This window comes from Heterodontus francisci, chromosome 18 (genome assembly GCF_036365525.1).
Source record: "Heterodontus francisci isolate sHetFra1 chromosome 18, sHetFra1.hap1, whole genome shotgun sequence".
In the NCBI taxonomy this organism is placed as follows: Eukaryota; Metazoa; Chordata; class Chondrichthyes; order Heterodontiformes; family Heterodontidae; genus Heterodontus; species Heterodontus francisci.
The window spans coordinates 70,242,578-70,269,009 of record NC_090388.1 but is presented as its reverse complement, the minus strand read 5'-3'; the positions used below and the strand labels follow the sequence as shown (position 1 = coordinate 70,269,009).

Below are 26,432 nucleotides of genomic sequence, written 5' to 3'. Positions count from 1 at the left end.
GGGGAGATGTTGGTGAAGTGCGGAGGTGAAAGCTCTTTCCACCACCTTCAAGGTACTGAAAAGCATATTGCTGCTGTGCACTTAATCACATTTTAGTTGCGTAACCAAGGGATTTCTGAACTCATAACCACAGCTTTTTTTTTTGAAAAGACTGAGACACGCACGTTTGGTGTCTTAAAGATGTTTTGCAAACAATCTTCAAAAGCAAAGAAACGATCGCTTGCTGTGATTCCGCAGTGAAGATGATTTGGACCTATATAAAGGTAAGCCAAATGCAACCGGCAATCATTGCCTGCCCCTAACCCTTCCTCAAATGTATGCAAAAAAGGGATTGTTATTGTGGATTAGAAATATTAATTGTAAGTCATGGGACACTGCTGATATGTAAAGCTGATAAAAACCATAAGAGACTTCTCTGTAAAATTATGTATTCTTTTCCTTTTGCGCTTTACTAAAGATCCAGCTAATTTGGCTGTTGCAATCCAACTTGGGAAATGTAGAGCTGCGACTAACTGAAGTTTTGGGAGAGGCTTTTAGTTTGAGTGATTTTTTTAAAAAGGGGATTTAAAATGATTCAAAGTATTACATATCAACAGGAAATCTATATCCTTTAAAACATTGGTATGAAAAGGACTTTACCCACTTCAGTCATTACACCCTTTCATCAAATAGAAGTCACATCCTGGTAAACATATATTGGATAATGGATGGCTAGCAGCGAGTTACAAAGCAGCAATTCAATTGAATAGTTCTGATGAAGTCAAACAGTGAGACTAAAGCATGAATGTCAGCAAGACCTAGTGATTAAAGCAGTTCTTCAATGCTTACTGCCAATGGCAGTTTTTTTTTTATTTTTGTAACTTCAATTTCCAACTTTTCTTACTGCTGCTGCATTGCACATGTAAGCTAAATAAGTGATGTAACATAATGTAAGTAAATAATAAGACTGACCATGGCAGGTGGTTGATGTTATGAGATTGTGACACTGGCATTATGACAGAGCCAGTTTTTATTGGCAGCCCAATATAGGGGAAATAAACTATACTCTAAATATTATAAACTCTTTAAAGTTTACTGTCTGTAACAAACCTAAATGCCAAGCTATTATTATTCAATTATATTTAGGTGGAAGAGGAAGTTGCAACAATGAAAAAGATATTAAAACTAGACGAAGAGAAGAGTGCTGTGTGACTAGATAAAATGAAATGTCTAATGTATACAATAAATCTCAGCATATCTATAATCTGTTGAAGCTTTCTTTCTGATAATGCCTTTCCACGCCACTTCATTATGTCATTACAATGATTTTTTAAAAATTCTTTCACTATTTTGTGTTGTGCTATTTTGCAAGAACAATTTCTAATTTCACATATCTGTACGGTGAAATGAAGGCTCCTTAGAGAAAATGTTACAGCAATTATAAAACACTTGCATTTATACAGCTCTTTATTACATCATTAAAATTCTCAAAGTGCCTCACATGTCACGATTGAAGTGCAGTGACTGCTATGCAGACAAATACAACAGCCGTTTCATGCCAGTAACACCAATGAGCAATTTCTGCTGGTCTTTGTTGAAAGAAGAACTTGCATTTACATAGTGCCCTTCACATTCTGAGGATGTCCCAAAGTGTTGTGCAGCTAAGGAGGTACTTTTGCAGTGTAGGTGAATGCAGCAGTCAAATTGTGCACAACTAGGTCCCAGAAACAGCAATGAGATAAATGACTAGAAAAATTACCAAATCAAACTAATTTAGACATATGTTTCCTATTTTTGTGTCATACTTGTGACTCCTCAAAAGGCCCTTCTGCAGTGCTACACATGGGCTGAATTTAATTTTCAGTAGTTGCTGAAAATGGTCGTGAATCAGTCACCAACAGTACACCACGCCTGGCATTCCTTTCCTTTGTGGACAATGAGGGGCTGAACTGCTGATTTTGTAACCATCTCCTCCTCACATTAATTTTTACTCATTGCCTCCTCATTGTACTGGTGCATACATCTCCTCCTCTTGCTAGTTTTGTATCCATCTCCTCCTCTTGCTATTTTTCCACTCTTCTCCTCCTCAGTCGTAGAAAGTGTGACTGAAATATTTGTGTTTGGTACAAAAGAGTGAAAAAAGGCAGGAACATATGAAAAGAAACCTGCCCTCAAATGGAAGAATCAGCCTGTCGTGGAGGTGAGGCCAAATGTGTAAGACAGCAGCAGTGGAAATTTGCATCCCATCATTCTGAATTTTATTCAAACTCGAGTCACAGACACAAAAACACAGTTTTCCAACCCATTGTGCCATCTTATATGTCATTCAATGAGCTCCACTTTTTTCTATTGCACAGATATTGCTTAACGCCTGCACTATCTCTACAGTGTCATTGGTTAGATACAAATATTGAGCTGCTAAAAACATTAAATGGTAATTAGGCAGTATTATCTCTTGTAAAGTCCTGTGAGATGCAATAGTCAATGCCTTTAACACTGGTGCACTGTCACCGTGATGCGCCGCACAAACTCATCAAGTTTACTTTAACAGTGTCTCCCAACCCAGCAACCTCTTCCACCGAGGAGGACAAGAGCAGCAACATCATCGGAACACTATCATCTCCAAGCTGGATGGCATCCTGGGTTGGACATACAGCACCACTCTTTCATAGCCACTGGGGTCCAAATCCTGGAATTCCCTACCTAACATCACTGTAGGAGCATCATCATCACAAGGACTTTAGCACTTTAAGGAGAAAGCTCCATCACACCACCATTTCAGGGCAACTAATTATGGGCAACAAATGCATACTTGCCAGCAATGCTTATATCCAGTAAATGCGAAAAGGAACTATGATGCACCAGAGGCTAAGAGCTGCAACTTTGAAATACATGGAAAAACTGTTACTTGAGATAAGCATTTGACTTTTTAAGGAATATATAATTTGTTAATAGGATATTTCAAAAGCATCATATAATAGAGCAAATTAATCATTTATTCATAGTCACTCATTTACATTCATCACAACTCTGGTGTTGAGACTGATTGATTTTTATGAGGACATGCTACTGTGGAGAGTTTTATCCACTGGCTGCATGGATTGGGAAACTGTGGGTGCACGACTCCTGATTTTTCAAATTAATTCTCGGGATATGGGTTTTGCTGGAAAGGCATTTATTGCCCATCTCTCATTGTCCTCAGAAGGTGGTGATGGGCCCTCTTCTTGAACCATTGGCAGTTTGATGCAACTGAAAGGCTTGCTGGGCCATTTCAGAGGGCAGTTAAGAGTCAATCACTTTGGTGTGAGACTGCCATGAAATATATAGTTCAGACCGGGTAAGGATGGCAGGTGCCCTTCCACAGTAGCAAACCTGATGGGTTTTTATGATAATCCAACAGCTTTCTGCTCACTTTTGCTGATGCCAGCTTTTTATTTCCAGATTTTAAAAACTCAATTCAAACTCTCAAACTGCCATAGTGGAATTTGCTGTCCATTGGTGAAGCTGGATGATTTCAAATTTAGGCTGTCAACTCAAGGTTATCTGGTCATATAAAGATGATTCTGGGTAGTTACACTGTATATCAAATGAACCTATCATATGACGTCTTAGCAACCAGGATGTTGAATGTGATGTACAAAGTGGAAACATAAAGGTAAAGCTTTATGTTTTGCAGATGTGAATATGCAACAAAGTGATTTACTTGCAGGCTGTGCAACTACTAGACCTAGCCAAAATTGATGTTGAAGAGAAAACAGAAAAGAAACTGTCAACACTGAGTAAAGTATTTCTACTGGACAGGTAGGAATTGTAATATTACTTATCCCTTGGTAAGTGATCTGCTGTTAAGAGTCACAGGGCTACAAGTGCTATCCAAAATAAACTTGGGTTTTATTATAACTGAACTGGAACATATATACACAAATAGTTACTGCAAGAGCACATCTAAACATGTCGCACTACCTCGGATCTACCCACAACTGACTGGTCACATGTGACTCAACATCACTTCCTTTGATGATATACACTTACAGTTCTTAAGGTTGTCCGGTCTCGGAAATAGTTGAAACATAAGGGTACATTTACCCTTTGGGAGTGCTGACATGAAATTACACATTCCAGGAACACATTAAGAAATTGCATACCTGCAGCCCACGATCGTCCATCTGACTTTTTCAACAATTATCCATTATGTTCAAGTATCCACTTAACGAAGCTTGCTACTTTTACATTTAGTCACTTGACAACTTACTTTGACTGTTTGATCAGGTGAGAAGCCCTCCATTTTCTTCAATCATCTCAGAAGGTGGAAGAATACCATACTTTTAAACATCGGTGCGCAGGTTTAAACTGCCTTTCCAGATTTATTTCCAGATAAAATACTGCACCGAAGCCTTAAGATCAGCAATATGTCATTTTATCTGGAAATATATAATCAAGGAATAATCAAATTTAGTCTTTACATAGACACTCACTGCTTTTTTTTCTATTCATTCATGGGAAGTGGGTGTCACTGGCTATGCCAGCATTTATTGCCCATCCCTAATTGCCCTTGAGAAGGTGCTGGTGAGCTGCCTTCTTGAACCGCTGCAGTCCATGTGAGGTTGGTATACCCACAGTGATGTTATGAAGGGAGTTCCAGGATTTTGACCCAGCGACGGTGAATGAACGGCGATATAGTTCCAAGTCAGGATGGTGTGTGACTTGGAGGGGAATTTGCAGGTGGTGGTGTTCCCATGCATCTGCTGCTCTTGTCCTTCGAGGTGGTAGAGGTCGCGGGTTTGGAAGTTGCTGTCTAAGGAGACTTGGTGCGTTGCTGCAGTGCATCTTGTAGATGGTACACACTGCTGCCACTGTGCGTTGGTGGTGGAGGGAGTGAATGTTTGTGGATGGTGTGCCAATCAAGCAGGCTGCTTTGTCCTGATTGATGTCGAGCTTCTTGAGTGTTGTACCCATCCAGGCAAGTGGAGAGTATTCCATCACACTCCTGACTTGTGCCTTGTAGATGGTGGACAGGCTTTGGGGAGTCAGGAGGTGAGTTACTCGCCGCAGGATTCCTAGCCTCTGACCTGCTCTTGTAGCCATGGTATTTATATGGCTATTCCAGTTCAATTTCTGGTCAATGGTAGCCCCTAGGATTTTGATAGTGGGGGACTCAGCGATGGTAATAGATTAGATTAGATATACAGCACTGAAACAGGCCCTTCGGCCCACCGAGTCTGTGCCGACCATCAACCACCCATTTATACTAATCCTACACTAATCCCATATTCCTACCAAACATCCCCACCTGTCCCTATATTTCCCTACCACCTACCTATACTAGTGACAATTTATAATGGCCAATTTACCTATCAACCTGCAAGTCTTTTGGCTTGTGGGAGGAAACCGGAGCACCCGGAGAAAACCCACGCAGACACAGGGAGAACTTGCAAACTCCACACAGGCAGTACCCAGAATCGAACCCGGGTCCCTGGAACTGTGAGGCTGCAGTGCTAACCACTGCGCCACTGTGCCGCCCTAATGCCATTGAATGTCAAGGGGAGATGGTTAGATTCTCTCTTGTTGGAGATGGTCATTGCCTGGCACTTGTGTGGCACGAATGTTACTTGCCACTAATCAGTCCAAGCCTGGATATTGTCCAGGTCTTGCTGCATTTCTACACGGACTGCTTCAGTATTTGAGGCGTCGTGAATGGTGCTGAACATTGTGCAATCATCAGCGAACATCCCCACTTCTGACCTTATGATTGAAGGAAGGTCATTGATGAAGCAGCTGAAGATGCTTGGGCCTAGGACACTACCCTGAGGAACTCCTGCAATGATGTCCTGGAGCTCAGATGATTGACCTCCAACAACCACAACTATCTTCCTTTGCACTAGGTATGACTCTAACCAGCAGAGAGATTTCCCCCGATTCCAATTGACTCCAGTTTTGCGACAGCTCCTTGATGCCATACTCTGTCAAATGCTGCCTTGATGTCAAGGGCAGTCACTCTCACCTCACCTCTTGAGTTCAGCTCTTTTGTCCATGTTTGAACCAAGGCTGTAATGAGGTCAGGAGCTGAGTGGCCCTGTTGGAACCCAAACTGGGTATCATTGAGCAGGTTATTGCTAAGCAAGTGCTGCTTTATGGCACTGTTGATGACACCTTCCATCACTTTGCTGATGATTGAGTGTAAACAGATGGGGCAGTAATTGGCCAGGTTGGACTTGTCCTGCTTTTTGTGTACAGGACATACCTGGGCAATTTTCCACATTGCCAGGTAGATGCCAGTGTTGTAGCTATACTGGAACAGCTTGGCGAGGGGTGCAGAAAGTTCTGGAGCACAGGTCTTCAGTACTATTGCGGAATATTGTCAGGACCCACAGCCTTTGTAGTATCCAGTGCCTTCATTCGTTTCTTGATATCATGCGGAGTGAATTGAATTGGCTGAAGTCTGGCATCTGTAATGCTGGGGACTTCAGGAGGGGGCCGAGATGGATCATCAACTGGGAAGATTGTTGCAAATGCTTCAGCCTTATTTTTCGCACTGATGTGCTGGGCTCCCCCAACATTGAGGAGTGGATATTTGTGGAGCCACCTCTTCCAGTTAGTTGTTTAATTGTCCACCACCATTCACGGCTGGATGTGACAGGACTGCAGAGCTTAGATCTGATCCGTTGGTTATGGCATTGCTTAGCTCTGTCTATTGCATGCTGCTTATGCAGTTTGGCATGCAAGTAGTCCTGGGTTGTAGCTTCACCAGGTTGACACCTCATTTTGAGGTATGTCTGGTGCTGCTCCTGGCATGCCCTCCTGCACTCTTCATTGAACCAGGGTTGGTCTCCTGGCTTGATGGTAATTGTAGAGTGGGGGATATGCCAGGCCATGAGGTTACAGATTGTGGTTGAGTACAATTCTGCTGCTGCGGATGGCCCACAGCACCTCATTGATGCCCAGTTTTGCATTGCTAGATCTGTTCGAAATCTATCCCATCTAGCACGGTTCTAGTGACCCACAACACGATGGACGGTATCCTCAATGTGAAGGCGGGACTTCGCCTCACCACCTGCCACAGACCCAGTCTGCGAGTAACTCATCTCCTGACTCCCCAAAGCCTATCCACCATCTACAAGGCAAAAGTTAGGAGTGCGATGGAATACTCTCCACTTGCCTGGATGGGTGCAGCTCCAACAACAATCAAGAAGCTCAACACAATCCAGGACAAAGCAGCCCGCTTGATTGGCACTCCATGCACTAACATTCAGTCCTTCCACCACCAACACACAGTGGCAGCAGTGTGTACCATCTACAAGATGCAGTGCAGCAACGCACCAAGGCTCCTTATACAGCACCTTCCAAACCCACGACCTCTACCAACTAGAAAGACAAGGGCAGCAAATACATGGGAACACCACCACCTGCAAGTTCTCCTCCAAGTCACACACCATCCTGACTTGGAATTATATCGCCGTTCCTTCACTGTCGCTGGGTCAAAATCCTGGAACTCCCTTCCTAACAGCACTGTGGGTGTACCTACACCACATGGACTCAAGTGGTGCAAGAAGGCAGCTCACCACCACCTTCTCAAGGGCAATTAAGGTTGGGCAATAAATGCTGGCCAATCCAGCGACACCCACATCCCATGAATGAATAAAAAAAAAAGTAGCCGTGTTGGTTGGGGACAGGCCTGGAGTGAGCTGTATTTCCTCACTGTGATGAAATGTCTGCCATCTTACTCTGGTCTGATCCCAAGCAGAGGTCAGTTACCTCACCACAACAGAAAGTGTTGCTGGGCTGCATTTTACATTCCCTAGTGCCTGAAGCTAGAGCACCATAGGTTAGAGTTCTGAGAGTAGACATTCATCCTGCCTCTTGATAGTGGGAGGTGTGCAGACCAGGAAAGTCAGAATACGCTAGGGGAGAGGGAACAGAGGACAACATACCCTAGCAGCAAAACCAGACAACCACAAACTGGCCATAGGACCTTAAACGGCACTGGGTTATTTTCTGATGGGGAAAGTTAAATATGCATTCAGCAGATGTCATTCTTTGTGGTGCCCACTCTTGCCAGCTATCAGCAGAATGGCGAGGATGAAGGGATGATCAATTTATCTGTGAGTTAAGAAAAAAGTTTTCCTCTCCTGTTTGCCTGGGGAAACAGCACAAACATGGGAGAGTCATGTAATTGAGGTGGGAGGATCCTAACAGGGCCTTTCACCTCATTTCCTCTGATGTTGCTCAGCTTGCACCCAAATACAGAGCCGTTCAGGAGAAGTTGTCATTAAGTTTTGTGCCTGACCTCCCTCAGATTAGAAGATCTGAAAGGGGCAGCCAGCAAGACTACTAAAGCTTAAAAAGCAAAGTGGCATAATTTTTCACCCCCACATGTCCCAATTCACGTCCATGATTCTGGGTCCAGGCCATGCCACAGGCACATTGGTGTCATGTCATGTCATGGTCATACAGGCAGGTTCAGTTAATGCCAGACATTTTGGTCTGCTCCACCTGACTAGTTCCTGGGTGGGAGGAGAGAGGGGTATGAGAGGGGAATACACAATAAATGGGCGGATTTTGAGAGGGGTAGAACAAGTGAGAGAACTTGGAGTGCATGTCCACAAGTCCCTGAAGGTGGCAGGACAGATAGGTAAAATGGTGAAGAAGGCATTTGGAATGCTTTCCATTATTGGCCGAGGTATAGAATTCAAATGCAGGGATGTAATGCTGGAACTGTATAAAACGCTGGTTAGGCCATAGCTGGAGTATTGCGTACAATTCTGGTCACCACACTACAGGAAAGACATAATTGCTCTGGAGAGAGTACAGAGGAGATTTACAAGAATGTTGCCAGGGCTTGAAAGTTGCAGCTATGAGGAAAGATTGGATAGGCTAGGGCTGTTTTCCTTCGAACAGAGGGGACTAGGGGGTGACTTAATTGAGGTGTACAAAATTATGAGGGGCCTAGATAGACAGGAAGGATCTGTTTCCCCAGGCAGAGAGGTCAGTTACCAGGGAGGACAGATTTAAGGTGATTGGTAGAAGGATTAGAGGGGACATGAGGAAAAACTTTTTCACCCAGAGGGTGGTGGGTGTCTGGAATTCACTGTCCAGATTTGTGGTGGAGGCAGAAACCCTCAACCCATTTGAAAGGTACCTGGATCTGCACCTGAAGTGCTGTAACCTTCAAGACTACGGACCAGGTGTGATTAGATTGGGCAGCTAGTTTTTTCAGCCGGCTCAGACACGATGGGTTAAATGGCCTCTTTCTGTGCCATAACCTTTTCTATGGTTCTATGAGGGCCTATGTCTTTGACAGCCTCACTAATGCTGAGAAGTGGACCCTAGGTCACAACTACTATGTTTAGATGCCACCCAGCCTACATTAGGAATGAGACCAGTTTGATCACTCAGATACAATAATAAAAATCAGTGTGACTATGATTATGATCTGGGATGCACAGCCTGAAAGGTTGATGAATCAGTTTCAATAACAACTTGCAAAAGGAAATTGGATATGTAGTTGAAAAATAAAAATGTGTAGGGTTACGCAGAAAGAGCAGGGAAGTGGGTCTAACTGGATACTGGCATAGGCACGGTGGGCGATATGATTGTATTCTTCCCTCCACCTCACTAGCCCATCCCTGAGGCCCTGCAGTAGCTTCATAACATTCAGCAAAGGGAGTTGGGGATTAAACCCTTTTCAATATTTCCCAATTTACCGCCCATTCAATTTTAGTCACAGCTAATCCACACACACTCGTGGCTGAAAACACCTACTCTATAGAGTCCTTTCAAAAATACTAAGAAAAACAATTAAATCCAGAGCACTAAAGGGAGTATTCTAATTTTTTACACAAAAGAAAATCAGCAGAGTGATCGTGATTAATAATACTGTATGAAGCTTGGGGGGGGGGGAGGGAGTTACTGTCTTATTACCCTTCTCAAGGGCAATTAGGGATGGGCAATAAATGCTGGCCTGACCTGCGACGCCCAAATCCCAGGAATGAATTTTTTAAAAATTAAACAAATTAAACAACACATAATGACTCAATTTTCGGAGGGCTAATGAAAGATGCAATGGAGCCCTTATCTGAATTAAATGTGCCATTGACATCAGAAAGCAAAACTGCTGAAAATCTGGAGATAAATTGGTTTCATATTTATGGAGAATAGAAAAAATGTAGAATGTTCCAAATAGGAGGTAAAAAGGGAGATAAAGGGTGAGATTTTATATTTTACAGATGTGTTTAAGTATTCCAACTAACCTGGATGCCAGAAGTACTGGTTACCTACCTTAAAACTACTGTGCACATTTTGTAAAGAGATGCATCGTCTCAAAGGTGGGCTGATCACACCAGACTGTGCAGAGTTTAACGCTTGCGGTAATTCTACACGTTTGGTTCTTCGGAAGGTAATCAATGTCTTTATCTAAGGAATTGGCCCTATGTTCTACGGGATGCTTACCCAGTACCATAACGACTATAATAGCCTTCAGTATGAGCTGCCCTGCAATCTATCTGTGACTATTTAAAACAAAATTGTAATTACTCACTGCATTTGTTAAGAATGAATATAATTGGTGCAGAGTGCAGGGGAGTATTGAGAATAATTGTTAGGCTTAAAAACAATACTTTCCTTTGGAAGTCATCACAACTGAGCCGATGATCCCACATTAACCTAATGTGTACATATGCATATTTTGGCAGCAGAAACTGGATTGTAACCAACAGCAGGAACACTGCTGTTATTTCCGCTTCCTGGCCCAAGGGTGCTGAAGTTAACTGTAGTATCCCCATTAGTGCATGGGACCTTTCATTAGTGTAATACACTGGGTAGGGTGCTCATCCATTAAACCACTTTCTTAGTAAGAAACAAAATTGAAACATGAAAGAAACATTTACAAAAAGTCACACATTTTTTCTTTTAAGAAGATTCAGAATCTTCTGGATCAATATGTTTGTGCGTTATCAGAGTCTATTCTTTCATCGGGGGTTCTCAGCGTGCAATGGAATGAGCTGGGAGTTGGCCCATTACTGTTAGAACAGTCGCACATATGAGAGATTCCAGCAGTTCAGCTGCTATTCCAGGTGGGGCTCAAGAGAGAAATTCAATCACAGAATCGTAGAATGCTACCACACAGAAGCCATTTGGTCAATCAATTCTACCCCGTTTCCGATAATGCCACCCCAGCACTTCAACCCGCCTGGCCCACCCCCCACCCCCCACCACCACAGTGGTGGTCTGGCTGCAAAACCCATTTTTTAATTTAAACATTAAAAATGTCGAGGACACCTCCATTTTGTAGCACCCTCTCAATGATGGAATGTGCATTACTCTCTAATCTTCTCTCTCACACAGGTTAAAGACAAGGGCAGACAGCTCCAGAGACCAGGGGGGACAGCTGTCAACCTCTGAGGAGGAGGAGGGAACCTCAGAGGATGCAAGGTCACATCATTCCTCCTCACCCTCCACCAGTGTCGGTGGGTATCCACTTGCGAGTAGATCTGGGATCACAATCTGGGGAGCAGAGCACAGACACATCTGAGCTGCTGACGGAGGCTGTGATTGCCGAAGCCACCAACACTTGGAGGACTGTGGGAGGGGCCAGCGACGCTGAGCCTCAAGCTGATGACAGGCCTCTGCAGTGGTCAGCAAGGCAGCAGATGCTGAAGCTACAGCATGAGGGGAGGGAACATCTGGTGGAGATTCCAGAAGCTATGCGCACCATGGCACGGATGATGGAGGAGTCCATCCAGGCCATGAGTGCTGCCTAGTCTCTGGCGTGTGTGTACTTGGCTTCCTCCATCGAGAGATTGGTGACCCTCATGGAGAGCAATATCCAGCAAACCACCCAGTGGATACCAGAGATGCGTGCGGACCTGCTTACCATTACCAACACCATCAGCTTTGTGCAGCGATGGCTGGGCAAGAGGTGGGGCAGGCAGCCGGGTCTTCAGGAAAGAACAAGACTGAGTGAGACCGGCGGTGTTTAAAAAGTGCAGCGGCAGTGGCAAAGGACGAGACTGAGTGAGACCGGCAGTGTTTAAAAAGAGCAGCAGCAGCAGGAAAGAAGGAGACTGAGTGAGACCAGCGGTGTTAAAAAAAAAGCAGCGGCAGCGCGCCTGAGTTTTGAAAAAAAAACAACAGTGACATCACAGGAGAGCTGCAAGGTGATTGGTGAGTCACTGCTGTTAGGGAATAGCTCTAAATAGCTGGGTAAATATCTCGGGTAAGGAGAAAAAAGGGGAAAGTTTTTTTTTGAAAAAAAACCTCTGGTGATAAGGTGAGTACTACTAAAGTGTTTTTAAAAAAAATTCAGTGTAGCTTATTAAGGACTTTAGATTGTAGTGGGTAGAACAAGGCCCCTAGTGTAATTAGTATTTTTTAAAGGGAATAACTAAATTAATTTAAAGGTAAGTCATGGCAGGGGAGCTCAGCCCCGTGATATGCTCCTCCTGCGCTACGTGGGAAATCAGGGATGTCCCTGATGACCATGTGTGCAGGAAGTGTATCCATCTGCAGCTACTGTCTACCCACATTATGGAGCTGGAGCTGCGGGTGGATTCACTGTGGAGCATCCGCGATGCTGAGGACGTCGTGGATAGCACGTTTAGTGAGGTGGTCACACCACAGGTAATGGCTGCACAGGCAGAAAAGGGATGGGTGATCACCAGACGGAGCAGTAGGCGCAGGCCGGTAGTGCAGGAGTTCCCTGTGGCTATCCCCCTCTCAAACAGATATACCGCTTTGGATACTGTTGGGGCGCATGACCTCCCAGGGGAAAGCAGCAACAGCCAGGTCCGTGGCACCATGGAGGGCTCTGCTGCACAGCAGGGGAGGAAAAGGGGTGGAAGAGCTATAGTGATATGGGATTCTATCGTAAGGGGTGCAGATAGGCATTTCTGTGGCCGCTAACGAGATTCCAGGATGATATGTTGCCTCCCTGGCGCTAGCGTCAAGGATGTCTCGGAGCAGCTGCAGGACATTCTGAAAGGGGAGGGTGAGCAGCCAGAGATCGTGGTCCATACTGGTACTAACGACATAGGCAGGAAGAGAGATGAGGTCCTGCAAAGTGAATTTCGGGAGTTAGGCAGAAGGTTAAAAAGCGGGACCTCTAGGGTTGTAATCTCAGGATTACTCCCTGTGTCACATGCTAGTGAGGGTAGGAATAGGAGGATTAGGCAAATGAATGCATGGCTGAAGATCTGGTGCAGGGTGGAGGGCTTCAGCTACTTGGATCATTGGGATCTCTTCTGGTGCAGAGGTGACCAGTACAAGAGGGACTGAACTGGAAGGGGACCAATATCCTTGCGGGCAGGTTTGCTAGTACTACTCAGGAGGGTTTAAAACTAGTCTGGCAGGGGGGTGGGACCCAAAGTAGCAAACTCTCCGATGAGATGGTTGAGACAAATGTAGAAGTTAAAGCAAGTCCAGTAGGCAGGCCGGGCAGGGGCAGGACAGGGAGCGTGGAAGGTCTGGTAGGCTAAACTGCATTTACTTTAATGTAAGAAGCCTTACAGGTAAGGCAGATGAACTCAGAGCATGGATCGGTACATGGGATTGTAATATTATAGCTATTACGGAAACGTGGTTGAGGGATGGGCAGGACTGGCAGCTTAATGTTCCAGGGTACCGATCTTTCCGGCGTGACAGAGGTGGAGGTAAGAGAGGAGGGGGAGTTGCACTATTGATTAGGGAGGACATCACGGCAGTACTTAGAGAGGATATCCCGGGGGAATGTCCAGCCAGGCCATATGGGTAGAACTTAGAAATAAGAAAGGGGTGATCACTTTGATGGGATTATACTATAGGCCCCCCAATAGTCAGAGGGAGGTGGAGGAGCATATATGTAGGGAAATCACAGATAGGTTTAGGAATTATAGGGTTGTAATAGTAGGTGATTTTAAGTTCCCTAATATTGACTGGGACTGCCTTAGTGCTAAGGGATCAGATGGGGAAGAATTTGTTAAGTGTGTCCAGGATAGTTTTCTGAAGCAGTATGTGGATGGCCCTACTAGAGAAGGGGCTACACTCGACCTCCTCTTAGGAAATGAGGCTGGGCAGGTGGTTGATGTGTCAGTGGGGGAGCACTTTGGGACCAGTGACCATAACTCTATTAGCTTCAAGATAGTTATGGAAAAGGATAGGACTGGTCCTCAGGTTGAAGTCCTAAATTAGTGGAAGGCAAATTTCGATGGCATCAGACAGGAGCTCTCAAAAGCTGAATGGGAGAGGCTGTTTACAGGTAAAGGGACGTCTGGCAATTGGGAGGCTTTTAAAAGTGAGATAGGAAGAGTTCAGGGTCGGCATGTTCCTGTTAGATGGAAGGGCAAGACTGGCAAGTTTAGGGAACCTTGGTTGACGAGGGATATTGAGGGTCTGGTCAGGAATAAGAAGGAGGCATATGTCAGGTATAGGCAGCTGGGATCAAGTGAGTCCCTCAAGGAGTATAGGGGATGCAGGAGTACACTTAAGCAGGAAATTAGGAGGGCAAAAAGGGGCCATGAGATTTCCCTGGCAGATAAGATAAAGGAGAATCCTAAAAGATTTTATAAGTATATTAAGAGTAAAAGGGTAGCTAGGGAGAGAGTAGATCCCCTTAAGGATCAGTGTGGTAACCTATGTGTGGAGTCACGGGAAATGGGCGAGGTCTTAAATGAATATTTCTCGTCTGTATTTACCGTGGAGAAGTTCATAGAAGCTGGTGAGTTCAAGGGAGGGAACAGCAATATCCTGGAGCATATCAACATTACAAAGGAGGAGGTGTTGGAGGTTTTGAAGCGCATTAAGGTGGATAAATCCCTAGGGCCTGACCAGGTGTATCCTAGGATGCTATGGGAAGCAAGGGAGGAGATTGCTGGGGCCCTGGCAGAGATTTTTGTATCATCGTTAGCCACAGGTGAGGTACCGGAAGACTGGGGGATAGCTAACGTTGTGCCTTTATTTAAGAAGGGCATCAGGGATATGCCAGGGAACTACAGGCCAGTGAGCCTGACATCAGTAGTGGGAAAGTTATTGGAAGGGATTCTGAGAGACAGGATTTATATGCATTTGGAAAGGCAAGGTCTGATGAGGGATAGTCAGCATGGCTTTGTGCGTGGGAAATCATGTCTCACGAATTTGAGTTTTTTGAGGAGATGACCAAGAGGATTGATGAGAGCAGGGTGATGGACGATGTCTACATGGACTTTAGCAAGGATTTTGACAAGGTCCCGCATGGTAGGCTGGTCCAGAAGGTTCGAACACATGGGATCCGGGGTGAGCTAGCCAATTGGGTACAAAATTGGCTTGGTGATAGGAGGCAGAGGGTGGTAGTGGAGGGTTGTTTTTCAGATTGGAGGCCGGTGACCAGTGGTGTGCCGCAGGGATCAGTGCTGGGCCCTCTGTTGTTTATCATATATATTAATGACTTGGATGTGAATGTAGGGAGCATGATTAGTAAGTTTGCAGATGACACGAAAATTGGTGGTATAGTGGACAGTGAAGAATGTTGTCTAAGGTTACAACAGGATATAGATCATCTGGGAAAGCGTGCAAGGGATTGGTAAATGGAATTTAACGCAGACAAGTGCGAAGTGATGCATTTTGGGAAGTTAAACCAGGGCAGAGCGTATACAGTGAATGGCAGGGCCCTTGGGAGTGTTTTTGAGCAGAGAGACCTTAGGGTGCAAGTACATGGTTCCCTGAAAGTGGCAACACAGGTAGACAGGGTGGTGAAGAAGGCGTATGACATGCTTGCCTTCATTGGCCGAGGCATTGAGTACAAGAGTTGGGACGTCATGTTAGAGTTGTACATAACGTTGGTTCGGCCGCATTTGGAGTACTGTGTGCAGTTCTGGTCGTCGCACTATAGGAAAGATGTAATTAAACTAGAGAGGGTGCAGAAAAGATTTACCAGGATGTTGCCTGGTTTGGAGGGCTTGAGTTATGAAGAGAGATTGGATAGGCTGGGTCTGTTTTCCCTGGAGCGAAGGAGGCTGAGAGGGGACATGATAGAGGTAGATAAAATTATGAACGGCATAGATAGGGTAGATGGCCAGAGTCTGTTTCCCATGGTCGGGGTGACTAAAACTAGAGGGCATAGATTTAAGGTGAGAGGGAGGAGGTTTAAAGGGGATCAAAGGGGTAAATTTTTCACACAAAGAATAGTGGGTATCTGGGATGAGCTGACAGAGGTGGTGGTGGAAGCAGGAACAGTAGCGACATTTAAGAGGCATCTAGACAGGTACCTGAATGAGCAAGGCATAGAGAGATATGGAATTAATGCGGGCAGGTAGGATTCGACAGGCATCATGGTTGGCATGGACACGGTGGGCCGAAGGGCCTGTTTCTATACTGTACGACTCTATGACGCTACCCTGGTTCTGTTAAAGGGTTGATGGATCAGACCACACCATGTGAGGTCGATGCACTCCCCATGCCACAGTGTAGTGTCTTAGTAGGTGCAGATAAATCACAGGATCACATAATTGTTAACAGCGCAGAAGGAGGCCATTTGGTCCATCGTGTTTGCACTGGCTCTTTGGATGAAGAATTCACTTAGTGCCACTCCCCTGCCTTTTCCCCATAACCCTGCACACATTCCTCTTTTTCATGTAGCCATCTAATTCCCTTTCAAATGCTTCAATTGAACCTGCCTCCACCAGACTCTCAGGCAGTGCGTTCCAGACCTTAACCACCCACTGCATGAAAAAGTTTTTCCTCGTGTCGCTTTTGCCTCTTTTACCAATTAGTTTAAATCTGTGCCCTCCCATTCCCAATCCTTTCACGAGTGGGAACAGTTTCTCCCTATCTACTCTGTCCAGACCTCTCATGATTTTGAATAACTCTATCAAATCTCCTCTCAGCCTTCTCTTCTCATAGGAAAACAGTCCTAACTTCTCTAATCTATCTTCATAACTGAAGTTTGTCATGCCTTGAACCATTCTTGTGAATCTTTTCTGCACTCTCTCCAGTTCCTTCACATCTTTCCTAAAGTGCGACGCCCAGAACTGGAAGCAATACTCCAGCTGAGGCCGAACTAGTGTCTTTTAGAAGTTTAACATAACCTCCTTGCTGTTGTATTCTCTGCCCCTATTAATAAAGCCCAGGATGCTGTATCCTTTATTAACCTAGCTCTCAACGTGTCCTGCCATTTTCAATGACTTATGCACATATACATCCAGATCCCTCTGCTCCTGCATCCACTTTAGAATTTTTAAATGGCAAGGTCAATGAAGAAAGTGGCAACAGGGCTACAGAAAGCTGAAGCTTTATTGAATTGTATGGATCTGTCATTAAGAATCACGTGAAAATTGCCTGTCTTAGCACCTCCCGAGCCTCCCTTGTGCGTATCTCATGACGCCTTGCCTGTGGTCCCTGGAATTCTTCAGCAGCCTCTGTCGGTTCAGCATCTTCCTTCACATGCTCATCGTCGGAGGAGGAATTGCGCTCAATATCTTCATTGATCATATGCTCTGCCCTCTGTAGCACCCGATTGTGCAGAGCACAGCACACCACCACAATCCGCGGGAGACTTGCTGGGGTATACTGAAGGATCCACCGGATCTATCCAGGCATCTGAACCGCATCTGCTCAATGGTTGCACAAGTTGTCCCATGGCAGGTATTGTAACCTCTCCTCTGCAGCAGTCCTAGGGTTCCTCACAGGCATCGGTGGCCACATCTTCAGTGGGTAGCCCTCGTCACACAGTATCCATGGGGTCTGAAAAGGTTTGGCACCTGGGACTACCTTAGTATGTAGGCATTGTGGCTGCTCCTGGGAACTGTGCACACACCTGCAGGAAGTGCTTGAAGTGGTCACAGACCAGTTAGTTGTACACTGAACCCTTCATGTTGATGACACTGTAGCCTGAACAGTGGGAGCCTTGATGGACACATGTATGCACCTGGGGGAATCCAGCAATGGCCCCAAACCCTTTGGCCCTCTCAGCCTAACTGTCCAGATCAGTGTGAAAGCACACGTATTGGCTGGCCCTCTTGAAGATGGCATTGGTGATCAACTTGATACAGCAATGAGCCACAGACTGGGAGATCCCACACATATCACCAGTGGATCCTTGGAATGATCTGAGGTGTAGAAATTCAGGGTGACCTTTGGTGCCACTGGCATTGGGTGCCCACTACTTCCAATGGGGCTCAGCTCATCTTCCATCATGGCATAAAGACCAGTGATGGTCTTCCTGGAGATGTGCAGTCTTCAGTGATATTTGAAGGTAGCTGAGCCTCAGTCGGTAGGACCTCTGTGGTGGGTAACCTCTTCTTCACACAGCAGGATAGTTGTATGCCCCAGTGTGCCAGTCTCCTGTGTTACACCACCCCCCCCACCACCCCCGTCCGAGGCTGGTGCTCCTGTTGCCTCTCTGGTTGTTGCTGCCTGTGGCTGCAGCTGTCTCCCTCTCTAATGCCCCTCTGCACTGGAGGACCTGAAACCTGAGTGAATGAGGTCCATGTTAGGTAGATGCACTAAGTCTCCAGGGCCTCTTACCTCCCCTACCTCACGCACACAAGTGCCAGCTCCAGGATGGCACTTTGGCCATGCCCGTGCTATTCCCTGCCTGCTAAGCCATGCGAGGGTTCATGATGGGTGCCATTTGAAGCCAGAACTGACCTCCTTATAGCTCACCAACATGGCGAGGCTCAGAATTCCCACGGTTCCCATGCACTCCTGGAAAAATCAGAACACCCTGGTAAAATTGAAGTTAATTGCCTGTTTAACAGGCTTAATTACCTTGCCGCTGCATGTGAGCACGAGTTCCTCCCTCCATGCTGGCCGCCCCTTGCAATATCCAATTGTGACACCTTCTGTCCCAGTATTCCAACCCCTCCTACCTCTCAGCCTGATCCCAATGGGCGGGGAAAATTCAGTCCAAAGGGATAAGGAGAAGTGAATTTCTTGACCAGAAGGTAGTGAAAACAAAACCAATTTACATGTCTGTCGCACCCTCCTCCTCCCTCCACTCCCCAGGATTCCTGGGCTGGAATTGCCCAAATTATTTCCACATATGATCAATAAAAGGAGAGAGAAGGAAAGGGAGACTTCCATCATTCTGGTGTAGACTGAAACTCAGGCACCAGAATTTATACATCACTGAATGATACCGCACAGAAGGAGGCCATTCAGCCCATCATGTCTGTGCCAGCTCTTTGCAATTAGTCCCATTCGCCTGTACTTTCCTCATGGCCCTGCAATTTTTTTCCATTTTGAGCATTTATCTAATCCCCTTTTGAAAGTTATTATTGAATCTGGATCCACCACCTTTTCAAGGAAGTTCATTCCAGATCATAAAACAAATAAAACCAATTCTCTTCATCTTGCCTCTGGCTCTTGCCAATTATCTGAAATCTGTGTCCTCTGGTCTTTCCTTATTTATTTTATCAAAACCCCTCACGTTAACCTTCTCTACTGTAAGGAGAACGATCGCAGCTTTTCTCTCCATGTAACTGAAGATCATTCTAGTAAATAACCTTTGCACCCACTCCAAGGTCTTGAGAGCCTTCCTAATGTGTGGTGCTCACAATTGAATATAATACTCCAGCTGGGGCCTAACCCATGTTTCATAAAAGTTTAGCATTGCTTCTTTGCTTTTGTACTCTATGCCTGTTTATAAAGCCAAGGCCCCTGTATGCACTTTTTAATAGCCTTCTCAACTTGTCCTGCCACCTTCAAAAATTTCTATGTGTACACGTCCAGATCTCTCTGTTCCTGCAACCCCTCTAAAATTGTACTATTTACTTCATATTGCCTCTCCTCATACTTCCAATCAAAATGCATCACTTCACACTTGTCTGGATTAAATTACATCTGCCATGTCTGCTTGTTTCACCAGTCTATGTCCTCTTCACTGTTTATTACATTTTCAAGTTCCATTACATCAGCAAACTTTGAAACTATGCAATTTATACCCTCGTCAAGGGGATTAATTTTAAGAAAAGACTTGTATTTATGTAGTGTTTTTCACAATCACCGGACATTTCAAAGCTCTTTTTGAAATGTAGTCACTGTTGTCATGCAGGAAACGCGGCAGCCAATTTGCACACAGCAAGCTCCCACAAACAGTAATGTGATTTTTTTTTTTATTTGTTCTTGGGACGTCAGCATCGCTGGCAAGGCCAGCATTTATTGCTTATCCTGAATTGCCCTCGAGAAGGTGGTTGTGAGCCGCCTTCTTGAACCGCTGCAGTCCATGTGGTGTAGGCACACCGAAGGTGGTTGTGAGCCGCCTTCTTGAACCGCTGCAGTCCATGTGGTGTAGGCACACCCACAGTGCTTTATTCTGCAGCAGTTTTATACAACTGAGTGGCTTGCTTGGCCATTTCAGAGGGAGTAAAGAATCAACCACATTACTGTCCCTCTGGAGGCACATGTCGCCAGACCAGGTAAGGACGGCAGATTTCTTCCCCTGGAGGACATTATTGAACCAGATGGGTTTTTGGAACAACCTTGTAGTTTCATGATCATTATTAATGAAACTAGCATTTTATTCCAAATTTATTAATTAAGTCTAAAGCCACCATGGTTGAACTCATGTCTTTGGAGTATTCATCCAGTAACAGTACCACTATGCTATCATATAATCTGTTTATGTGTTGCTGATTGAGGGATAAATATTGGATAATTCCCTGCTCTTTTTCAAAATACTTTCGTAGGATCTTTTACATTCACTTCAGTGGGCAGGCAGTGTGCCAGTTTAAACTCTCATCTGAAAGACAGCACCTCTTCTGTATTCCACTGGAGTATCAGCCTTGGAGTGGGACTTGAACCTAGAACCTTATACCTCAGAGTTAAGAGTTCATCCAACTGAGCCACAGTTGACAGGCCCAAATATATACTTCTATATCTCCTAGTATATACCAAACAGAGCAGTGTTCTTAATATTGACACCTGGGGAATATCACTTCCCTCAAGGCTAAAAAAACAACCATGCACCCGCCACTTTCTGCTTTCTGTCCTTTAGCCAATCTTGTATCCATGCTGCCATTGTCCCTTTAGTCCCATGGGCTTCAATTTTGCTAACAAGTCTATTATACGTTACTTCATCAAATGCCTTTTCAAAGTCCATTTGCACAACATCAACCATATTATCTTCATCAACCCTCTCTGTTACTTCAAAGAACTCAATCACGTTAGTCAAGCACAATTTGCCTTAAAGTAATCCATGTTGACTTTCATTTATTCTCGCAAATTTTTCCAAATGCCAATTAATTTTTATCCTCGATTAATATCTCTGAACATCCCTGCCCCCCAAACCTCAATGACGTTTGGCTGACTAGCCTGTAATTGCCAAGTTTATCCCTCTCTCCTTTTTTGAACAGGGATGCCAGTCCTCTGACAACACTCCCATAACTAAAGAGGACTGGAAGGTTGTTGTCAGATTCTCAGCTATCTGCACCCTTACTTTCCTTAGTAACGTAAGATGTACTCCTGCCAGATTGGGTGCCTTTTCTGCTTTAACTGCTACCAATCTTTTAAGGACCTCCTCTAAATATTTTTATCCTATCCAATTTCTTTACTACCTCCTCCTTTACTGGGACATTGGCAGCACCCTCTTCTTTAGTGAATACAAATGCAAAGTACTCATTTAGTACCTTAGCCATGCCCACTGCCTTCACAAGGAGATCGTTTTGGTCCTTAAGCAGCCCCAGTCTTGCCTTGAATAACCTGTTATTGCTTATGTATTTAGAAGAGACTTCTGGGTTTCTTTTATGTAACCTGCTAATCTGTTTTCAGATTTTCTCTTTGCCCCTCTTATTTCCTTCTTGAAATTCAAACAATGCTATCCATTTCACCACCCAGTTAACTCAAAATTGTTTCTGTAATACAGGAACTCTTGCAAAATTCTGCAAATCCAAGGACAAGGGGGTACGGATCAGTAGCAGACTAATCAGGTGAGTATTTCTGCAGTAGCAATGTTGGCCACTGGAGGAGCTCTAAATTTATTGTTAACCTGTTCAGTTGGGGGTTCCCAGTGAGAGAAATCCGAAAGGAAAATTTTCCAATTGGCCATCTTTTCAGTATACCCATTAACTTGGTTATAAAGTTAACACCTGCTTTAAAATGACACTGGTAGTAATTTGGTGCGAGTGCTTGCACCAAAGGAGCACCCCTCAGAGGGCCTACACTGTGCAAACTGCCTGAATCCTTGGATATTTTCAAGATCTTGACCAAAAAAAAAAATTCTCTCATCTAAAGATACGCATATGTTCTTTTTTTAGTTCAATATATTTAGCTATTACTGCAAAGACAAGCCTTACAAAAATCCTTAAACAATCAGACTTGCTGGAGTTCAGATAGAGACTGCTCTGTTGAAAATCTGCAGCAAATTAATTAAAATGAAATATAATTTTTTTAAAATCGACAGCAGTAAAACTCTTCATTGCCAGGCGTGGTCCAATCTCTGTCATGAACTGCAATGAGTTATAGTGGATTACATAATTTCTGGGTTTGCTTTGAACACTTTTATCTGTTGCCAAGAAAGTCCTGCTGAGTTATATCACACATCATCACTTGCTTTATGTAGCAGAGGGGTGCTTTCAGCAATAAAATTTATGGAGTACATTGATTTCTCACATGTTTTTTGATTTAAGTTTTGATTGTTCCTGGAACCCTTGTAAGAGATCTTTACTGAACTTAGTGACTAGTTTTGTTACTCATTTAATATTGTTCAGAAACCTTGCCACCCACTTGAACAAATACTACTCTACAGTTGACAGAATTGTTTCTCAATTACTTCCGCTGCATTTCACTATTTACGTATTCTATGAGACAACAAATGGGGTCATAGTCTTGGAATTTATAAACTATTCTGTAAAAGACATGCACTCCTTAAGGTTGAAGATAACAATGAATTGCCAGCTTGGTAGAGACACAAATGTCTGCAAACTTTCATACCTGTGCTCACCTCAACAAGCTCAAAGCATCTTTGGGAGAAATGGAAATTGAAGATCCTCATAGTGCACCAAGGGGCGGTCAGCATTAACATAAGGAAAGACAAGTTGACATTCCTGGTCATGATCCTTTGCCAGGGGTCTTCACTCAACATTTCAGCCTTTCTGAACTCTTACTGATTTACTTCCGATTTCTCCAAATCTATACTTTTCTTTTTGTTACTGCTTTCTCTTCAGATACATCTCTGCTAGTTGTGGAGTGAGTTTATAGGGGTGAAATCGGTAGACCATTTCACACCCTGCCCAATTCTCTCTTCTATTAAAGTCAATGAAATATATAGTTGGACAGGATGTAAAATATACTGCCTTACCACTAATGCCAAAGGCTAATTTGAATCCCTAAGCAATTCAGATTTAAAGTGTGCCACTTTTGTACTAGTATTTTTGGACATAGTGGCTTCAAAATTATCAATTTGGTTAAGTCTTCTGGTAGGAAATGTCCAATTTTTAAAATTTATTTGTTCATGAGATGTGAGCATCGCTGGCCAGGCCAGCATTCATTGCCCATCCCTAATTGCCCTTGAGAAGATGTTGGTGAGCCACTACCTTGAACCACTGCAGTCCATGTGAGGTAGGTACACCCACAGTGCTGTTAGGAAGGGAGTTCCAGAATTTTGAACCAGCGACAGTGAAGGAATGATGATATACTTCCAAGTCAGGATCGTGTGTGACTTGGAAGGGAACTTTCTGGAGACGGTGTCCCCATGCATCTGCTGCCCTTGTTCTTCTAGGTGGTAGAGGTTACAGGTTTGGAAGGTGTTGTCAAAGGATGCTTGGTAAGTTACTGCAGTACATCTTGTAAATGGTACACACTGCTGCCGCTGTGTGCTGGTGGTGGAGGGACTGAATGTTTAAGGTGGTGGATAGGGTACTGTTCAAGTGGGCTGCTTTGTCCTGGATGGTGCCAAGCTTCTTGAGTGTTGTTGCAAGTGGGGAGTATTCCATCACAATCTTGACAAGTGCCTTGTAGATGCTAGACAGGCTTTGGGGAATTGGTGATTTACTCACCACAGAATTCCAAGCCTCTGACCTGCTCTTGTAGCTACAGTATTTATATGGCTGGTTAAGTTCAGTTTCTGGTCAACAGTAACCCCTGGGATGTTGATGGTGGGTGAAATCGGTGATGGTATTGCCATTGAAAGTCAAGGGTGGATGGTTAGATTCTCTCTTGTTGGTGATGGTTATTGCCTGGCACTTGTGTGGTTTGAATGTTACTTTTCACATCAGTCCAAGCCTGAATCTCTGCTGATGTGAGGCAGAACATAAAGATTCAGTGGGGTAATGGACAACTGAAACATTAACACAGCAAGGACCGAAACGCAATAACCATACATTTCAACTTTAGTGAAGGGCTCTGTTTTTTAATCTTATTTTAAACTGTCTTTCTTCCCTCTTTAGGCTCTATTCCATACTCTGCACCAGCTGAGGGCAATGGCTAAACAACATGCTCTATGACTCTAACACTGTTGCTCGGATTGGCCATTAGGAGATACATAGCAGCTATCCCAAACATTAATTACCAGCAGACAAAGTGAAGAATTCACAGTAAGATTCACAGATACAAAGTTGCAAGCTACCATTATGTAGTTATGCACTGTGGGACACCAGTGCAATGTGCCATTCCAAATAAAGACATGTAAAATGACCTATGGCCTCAGAGGCAGGTTCAAAGCAAATGGTTTAACACCTGCAGAAAAATAGCCTAAGTATATTTGTATCTGGGCTTTGATAATCAGAATTTCTACACTATTATCTCTGAATGGGTCCCAAAAGAGGAAGAAAGATCATTTAAAATGGGTGAGTAAGGAGGTTCAATATTCTCAGTTAAGGCAGCGATTGGGATGCTACAATTTCATTCAATGTGTCTTGGTTTGGAAAAGCAAAATAAACTATAGATTTCAGTCCTGGATTCTATAGAACAACCCTGGCCAATTGAGAATGTATGGCTGTGTGTATACATGCTAGTTGAGCCTGGGATTAGGTTTGACTTTGAATATGGTCTATAGTTGAATATTTTAGTCATAGAGTGATACAGCACCGAAACAGGCCCTTTGGCCCACTGATTCTGCACTGACCATCAACCACCCATTTATACTAATTCTACATTAATCCCATTTTCCCTCTCACATCCCCACCTTCCCTCAATTCTCCTACCACCTACCTACATTAGGGGCATTTTTTTTTTTTACAATGGCCAATTTACCTATCAACCTACAAGTCTTTGGCATGTGGGAGGAAATCAGAGCACCTGGAGGGAACCCATGCAGTCACAGGGAGAACTTGCAAACTTTGCCCAGACTGAACCCAGGTCACTGGAGCTATGAGGCTGGGGTGCTAACCACTGCACCATTCTTTTGTTGCCTTAGCTCATAGATGACCAATAAGCTCAGCAGGTGGAACCCTTTGGAATCATAACTAAATCAGGGCATTAATTCCTTCAGGAGGGAAAAAAATTGGACAGAAAAAAATCAGAGTGAAGGAAAATGGCATTCCATTACATGACTGGAAACAGCTGGGTTAGCTCCTTCATGCAGTCTGCAGCCAAAGACCTGCTTCACCTTCATACATGACGCTCTTGTCTGCAGGCCACTTTTGGCATGTAGAAACACGTTACACTTGGATTGACTCATTCCAAACATTTTCCCTTAGCTTATCCTTCTGCACAGCAGATTGTTACATCCCCTCTAGTTTTCATCTATCTCAAGTGGCATGACAAATGAATTACTTCTGCTTCCAACGTTTAACAGTGATCCTGCACACTATTTCAATATCTATGGGACAACCAAATCCGAGAGCTCAAGGCCTGGAACACATCTGGGAGAAGAATGAAAAAAATGAATGTTATTTCCTGAGATACTTTCACGAATTGAAAGTTTAAACCATTTCGGATGCCACATTTTGGTTAGAGACTGGGGTGGTAGCTGTAATCATCTCAAGATTAGCCAGAAATTTGTAGCAATGAGTAAAATCAGATACTGTCTCCCTGTTGATCCACACTAATTAACCATCCGACAATTGGGGATTATAGGAATCCTCGCAAAAGACATATTTCTAGAACTGCAACTTGGGAAATCCAGCCAATTTGAATCAGAATTGCTCGGCTTTAAGGTGGTTTACTAAGAGTAACAACAATACTTTGAATTCCACTGGAATGGTCTTTTTATAAACAAGTTTATTAAGATCACTTTTGCTTAAGCAACAATACATGTTCACTTTTACCATTTTACCAATTCATGACTAAAGGATGGGACTGAGTCCTGAGACCACTCATTCTTTTTCTGATTCTTAATTTTGTAAATACTCAAGGCTATTTCCAAGCAAAATGGATATGCCCATTTAACATTAAAATGTATGATTCCCTAACAAATCTGCAGGATTTATTCTTGAGTGTGTGCTATCCTCAAGAATGCAATCTTATTTGTATTAATGCAAATAAAAGATCCAATCATAAAACACAATGACCCTGGAACGCATCTCTAGCAGCCGATGAACAACTGAACAGGCTGAAAGGTTGAAAAGTTCATT

The 26,432-nt window shown here is 44.1% G+C and overlaps 1 protein-coding gene and 1 long non-coding RNA gene across 2 annotated transcripts in view; one reads left to right on the top strand and one right to left on the bottom strand.

Moving 5' to 3' along the window:
* The window catches only part of LOC137379708 (A disintegrin and metalloproteinase with thrombospondin motifs 20-like), a 603,896-nt gene that overhangs the window by 128,834 nt on the left and 448,630 nt on the right, over window positions 1–26,432 (bottom strand). The window lies entirely within an intron of this gene.
* LOC137379710 (uncharacterized) lies at window positions 157–24,478 on the top strand. Its single transcript, XR_010976893.1, has 4 exons — window positions 157–263; window positions 3,656–3,780; window positions 21,785–21,848; window positions 24,306–24,478. It is a non-coding gene; the product is annotated as an uncharacterized lncRNA (long non-coding RNA).